Below are 6,085 nucleotides of genomic sequence, written 5' to 3'. Positions count from 1 at the left end.
GTTTCAACCTCCTCTGGGCTCCCACCCCACCCTAATGCCCTGCCCTTTGCCCCATCCCTGACCACACACAGCTGGGGTTGATGGCGGAGTCCAGCTTTGTCTTCCCCAACAGACGGGGGCCCCTATCTGCCTTTGCTCTTCCCTGGCTGTGTGTCTCGAGGCAGCTAACCCACCCTCTCTGGGCACTGAATGGGTTCTGAGCTCCCCAGATCCCCAGACCACTCCCAGACCTGTAGAGGCAGAGCAGGGGCTACTAGTGGGTGGTGCAGCACCAGCCGGGGAGGCCTCAGCTTCCCCATCTGAGAAATGAGAAAAACACTTTGGACCGTCAGTCCAGACAGTACCCTAGGGTGAGAGAAGCTGTGGGGGCTGCTCGGGATAAACCTGCCAGGGCCTCTCTCACTTCCAGGTAGATAGGGCCCCCCTTCTCCCTCCCCCAGCCTCTCTTGCCACCTCCTGTTTCTACACTCTGTGAAGTGCAGTAGTGACAACATTTTCTGCCTCGAGGCAGCAGCGTTGCAGGGAGACAGGTCGTCATGGGAGCCGGTAGGCACTCAGTCATGGTCACGCTTTGAGAGCCTGTGAGATGCTAGGGGCTTTTCATGTGGCCTTACAGCTGTCCCTGGCGTGGATGCTAGTATTTATTTATTCACTTATTATTAGTTTTGAGACAGAGTCTTGCTCTCTCGTCCAGGCCGGAGTGCAGTGGTGCGATCTCGGCTCACTGCAACCTCTGCCTCCCAGGTTCAAGCGATTCTCCTGCCTCAGCCTCCCTAGTAGCTGGGATTGCAGGTGCCTGCCACCATGCCTGGCTAATTTTTTTTTTTTTGTATTTTTAGTAGAGACGGGGTTTCACCGTGTTAGCCAGGATGCTCTCAATCTCCTGACCTCCTCATCTCTCGTGATCTGCCCTCCTCAGCCTCCCAAAGTGCTGGGATTACAGGTGTGAGCTACTGCGCCTGGCCTGTTTTTTTTTTTGAGATGGAGTCTTGCTCTGTCGCCGAGGCTGGAGTGCAGTGGTGCGATCTCGGCTCACTGCAACCTCTGCCTCCCAGGTTCAAGCGATTCTCCTGCCTCAGCCTCCTGAGTATCTAGGATTACAGGCACCTGCCACCATGCCCGGCTAATTTTTGTATTTTTAGTAGAGACTGGGTTTCGCCATGTTGGCCAGGCTGGTCTAAAACTCCTGACCTCAGGTGATCTGCCCACCTCAGCCTCCCAAAGTGCTGGGATTACAGGTGTGAGCCACCGTGCCTGGCCGGGTGTTGTTATCATGGGCGGTTTATAGGTGGAGAAACTGAGGCAGAGCAAGATTAAGCTGGGAAGGGGCAGAGCCAGGGTTTAAACCCAGGTTTAAAGCCACGGCCTTCATCACTAAACCTTCCCCCTGCTCCATTAGTGGGAACAGTTGTTATTATTCTGATTTCATTGGCATCAGTCTGTTCCTCTCTTCCTCCCAAGGCCCTCTATCTGTCCTTCATCTGGTTCCATCAGCTCCGCCTTCAAAGTCTAACCAGAATCCGCCCACTTCTCAACCCCTGGCCCAGCCCAGTCACCCCCACGCAGGTCCGCAGCCCTTGCCCTTGTCCCCTACAAGTCTGTCTTCCCTGTAGCAGGTGCCAGAGGGCGCTTGTGAGCCCCTGAGTCAGGGCCCATCCCTCCTCTGCCAGCAGCCCTCCATGGCTCCCACTTCCCTGAGGGTCAAAGCCTAAGTCCTTCCCGAGGCTTGCAAGACCCTGGATGATCTGCCGTATTCCCTCCCTGCTTTCTCCTCCTCCCTCTCTCCTCTGCTGCAGCCACATGGGCCTCCTCGCTGCCTCAGAGCCTCTGGACAGGCTGTTCCTTCAGCCTGGCATGCTGTTCCCTCAGGTCCCCAACTCCCTGTCTCCCTGCAGCCCTCCCTGACCATCCTGTTTAAAATTGCATTCCAGCGAGACGCAGTGGCTCACACCCGTAATCCCAGCACTTTGGGAGGCTGAGGCAAGCAGATCACTTGAGTCCAGGAGTTCAAGACCAGCCTGGCCAACCTGGTGAAACCCCGTCTCTACTAAAAATACAAAAATTAGCCAGGCATGGTGGCACATGCCTGTAATCCCAGCTACTGGGGAGGCTGAGGCAGGAGAATCGTTTGAATCCGGGAGGTGGAGGTTGCAGTGAGCTGAGATCGTGCCATTCCACTCCAGCCTGGGCAACAGAGTGAAACTCCGTCTCAAAATAAATAAATAATAAAATTGTATTTCACTCCGTCCCTGCTTCATATCTTTTCCCATCACTTGTCAGCGTCCAACTTCTCCACTCTTTACTTGTTTTTTTCACCTGTCTCCTACAGTAGACTGTAAACTCTATGAAGGCACTGCCATCCATCTTGTTCACTGCTGGATTCCCAGTTCAGTGCCTGGCACATAGTAGGTGCTCAATAAACATTAGTGGGATGTATTTGTCTCTGGAGGCAAGGAGTGGGCTGCTCAGAATATTTTTCTGGAGCTCTAGTGGTGCCTGGATGCAGGGGAGGGAATCTCCAGGTCGGAGGTGAGCCCTGGTAGGGGCAGGAAGAGGTGCCAGCCAGACACTGGGCAGAACAGGGAAACCTCGAATGCCAAGGCAAGGGCTGTGTTTTTCCTGCAATCTGTGTCTTTTGTCTCCCTCTTTCAGGTAGTCTGGGTTGGAGGAGGCAGAGCCATGACCGAGGGGACCCAGGTACTGGCTGAAGGAATAGGCTGGGGTAGAGGGCACTTTTGGAAAACATTTCTCCCACCTCCCGGGAGCCTAGATCTCACTCCAGGTAAGTCATTGTAGTAGTTGAGACAGAGAAAGGACCTTAGAGATTGTGGAGACCATAGTTAGGGAAACTGAGGCCCAGGAAGGAGAAGAGACAGATGTTATTGACCATCACCCCCCTCCTATGCTTCTGGTCCCTAGGGTAGGGACATGACCTCGGTGGCTCACTTCTCTTTGGACTAACATGTGGACCAGAGCCGTATGGCCCCTGACTTGCTGGGTGACCTTGGGAAAATTGCTTCTCCTCTCTGGGCTCTATTACCTGTCTCCTTACAGTGAAGGATTGAGCTTTGGTTTGGTTTTACTGCACTCTTTGCCTGCAATTCCTGCGACTGCCATCAGGTGGCAGAAAACAGCCACGTTCCAAGAGAATCGCTTGAATCCAGGAGTCGGAGGTTGCCGTGAGCTGAAATCAGGCCATTGCACTCCAGCCTGGTGACAGAGCAGGACTCTGTCTCAGAAAAAAAAAAAAAAAAAAAAAGAGAGAAAAGGAAAGAAAACAGCCAAATTCACCAGTCACCAGGGGCCATCCCTGTACCTCTTTTTTTTTTTTTTGAGACAGAGTCTGGCTCTGCCGCCCAGGCTGGAGTGCAGTGGCCGGATCTCAGCTCACTGCAAGCCCCGCCTCCTGGGTTTACGCCATTCTCCTGCCTCAGCCTCCCAAGTAGCTGGGACTACAGGTGCCCACCTCGTCGCCTGGCTAGTTTTTTGTAGTTTTTAGTAGAGACGGGGTTTCACCGTATTAGCCAGGATGGTCTCGATCTCCTGACCTCGTGATCCGCCCGTCTCGGCCTCCCAAAGTGCTGGGACTACAGGCTTGAGCCACCGCCCTGTACCTCTTAAAGGACACCAGGGACATCCACAGGAGGAGGGGATGACTACAGGTGTCACTGTCCATGTCAGGGATGTTAGGTCAAAGGGAAGGACAACTGGCTAGAGAACTTGTGTTTCACCCTTCCCTGGGCCTGTATTGAAACGGGTGTATCTTTCCCCTCCTGTTGTTCCAGGGTCTGGGCTCCCAGGTGGATGGTGAAACCCTGGCCTGACCAGATGATACATACTGCTTCAGACACTCCTGCTGGAGCCCCAATCCCTGACATGGACCTAGGACATTTTTTCTCCTGCCCAGCCTATCAGGAGGGAGCCTTGAGCCTTTCAGCTTTGCTGTGTGACTTTGAGGCTGTTGCTCCCCTGTTGGGGCCCCGGGTGCCCTGTCTTCAGTGGGAAGCACTGTGCCACCTTGGAAAGCTCCCGTGGGCATCCAGAGGGCATCGCAAGAAGAGAAGCACAGAGGGGACAGGAGAGGCACTCAGAGGCACTTCCCCTCTTGCCCAGGACATTCTCCCAGCCCCACCTTTGCCCAAGCCATGCCCCCTGCCTGGAGCACTTTTCAACTTCTTCTCTGCAGCTCCAACACACCTGGGATTGCAGTCTCCTCCAGGAAGTCTTCTCGGATTCTCTCCTTCCCAGCCAGAGAGCACCTAGCCCTCTTTGGGGCCCCCACAGGCCCTTTGTGCAGTGAACAGCCCTGGCTGGGGGTGCAGCCAGTCCTGACCGAACTCTCCAATGACTAAGCAGGGAGATGGGGACATCCCAGCTCCTGCTCAGGCCTCCAACTGTGCCCCATCTCCACCCCCAAATACCTCCCCAGGAGGTACCTGCACGGTTTCCCCCTTCCCCTTAAATCCGGATGCCTGGTTGTCTGCACAGGGGCTTGGGGTGGCAGGGGAAGGGGGTCTGAAGAACTCTGGCCAAGAGGATGAGGATCTGGGGGTGGGGAACTGAGCCGAGGCGTGGGAGGTCATCTCGGGGCATCGCAGGGAGTGCGTTGTGGGAATTCCAGGTGGAGACCCTCAGGGCAGTGTGCCAGGCCTCCGTTGCACCTCTGACCCGGAACCACGTCACGTCACGTCCTGTTGTGCAGCCCTGGGGAGGGTCTTTGGGAAGGGAGTGCAGGGGCTGCACATGTCCTCGAGGGCCGTGTTCACTCTCCAGGCACCACGGGCAGAGACGCCGGAGCCTGGGAAGAAATAATGTTTTAATTAAGAGTCCTGTTGGCCGCAGGACTCAAAGCACGGACAGGTGGATAGTAAATCGCCACCATGGGGACAGCCACGCCCAGATTGTGCGTTTGCTTAGCTCGGGGCAGCACTTGGCCCCGGGGCTCCTGCTCGTCTCCCCTCAGAGCATCTGCTAAACTTCGGGCATCTACCCTCCAACTCCCGCTTGGCCGAGAGGAGGGGGAGAAGGAGGGGAAGAGAGAGGAGCCCCATTTCCCTCCGGCAGGCAGACCTACTGGAGCTGCTTTGCAGAATGACTTGGGTCTTGCTGGCCCCTGGGTGTGCCTGGAGAGGGGCCTTCCTAGCCCCCTCCACTTCTCCCTTGGTGCCTAACCCAGGACTCTGTCCACAGAGACCCACTGTGTGTCCCCTGGAGCTCCGCCTGGAGCAGAGTCTTCTGCTCTCTTTTCTGCAGAGGGTAAACCGAGGCCCAAGGAGGTTGTTAGGGACACAGAGCAGAGGGAGGCAGCCCAGATCCCTGCTTGTGCGTGGTTTGGGACTCTGCTAACAGCTGGGCCACATGCATCTATCTCGAACCTGGATCCCCTCTGTCACTCATTTCCCTGTGCATATTCAGGGACCTGCCTCCATCAGGTTTTGGCAAGAAAATGGGGCATTTAATAATCTCCCCAGTTCCATTCCTTGGTCCCTACTCCGTGTCAGGACCTGCGCACGTCTTTTTGGAGCCCTGTCTCGATTGACAGCCAGCCGGAGGCGGTAGCTCACGCCTGTAATCCCAGCACTCTGGGAGGCTGAGGCGGGCGGATCACGAGATTAGGAGATCGAGACCATCCTGGCTAACACGGTGAAATTCTGTATCTACTAAAAATACAAAAAATTAGCCAGGCGTGGTGGTGGGTGCCTGTAGTCCCAGCTACTGGGGAGGCTGAGGCAGGAGAATGGCGTGAACCCGGGAGGCAGTGGTTGCGGTGAGCCGAGATCGCACCACTGCACTCCAGCCTGGGCGACAGAGAGAGACTCCGTCTCAAAAAAAAAAAAAAAAAGATTGACAGCCTCGCTGCTCAGAGGCCGGGATGACAGCCCATTTTACAGATGGCTTTCGGCTTGCCCAGGGTCACCACCCTCTGGACTGGTGCCCCAGTAGCCTCTGAACTGAGAGGTCCCCAGCCCATGCCGGGAGCTGGTGGAGGAAGGAGGGGAAGGGTTTCCCACTTCTCGACTAGGGGTGGAGGTGGGAGAAAGCATTTTCAGGGCGTTTTTGACATTTAACAAATAGTATGCAAATC

At 55.6% G+C, this 6,085-nt stretch overlaps 1 long non-coding RNA gene across 1 annotated transcript; it reads left to right on the top strand.

Moving 5' to 3' along the window:
- Positions 1-2,566: 2,566 nt before the first annotated feature.
- On the top strand, positions 2,567-4,887 carry LOC105512858. The gene is made up of 2 exons (XR_001001921.1): positions 2,567-2,782; positions 3,786-4,887. It is a non-coding gene; the product is annotated as an uncharacterized LOC105512858 (long non-coding RNA).
- Positions 4,888-6,085: the final 1,198 nt, after the last annotated feature.

Source organism: Colobus angolensis, unplaced genomic scaffold, assembly GCF_000951035.1.
Source record: "Colobus angolensis palliatus isolate OR3802 unplaced genomic scaffold, Cang.pa_1.0 Scaffold22, whole genome shotgun sequence".
NCBI classification, from domain to species: domain Eukaryota; kingdom Metazoa; phylum Chordata; class Mammalia; order Primates; family Cercopithecidae; genus Colobus; species Colobus angolensis.
Note: the sequence above shows the minus strand (reverse complement) of the source record. Positions and strands in the feature narration are given on the sequence as shown.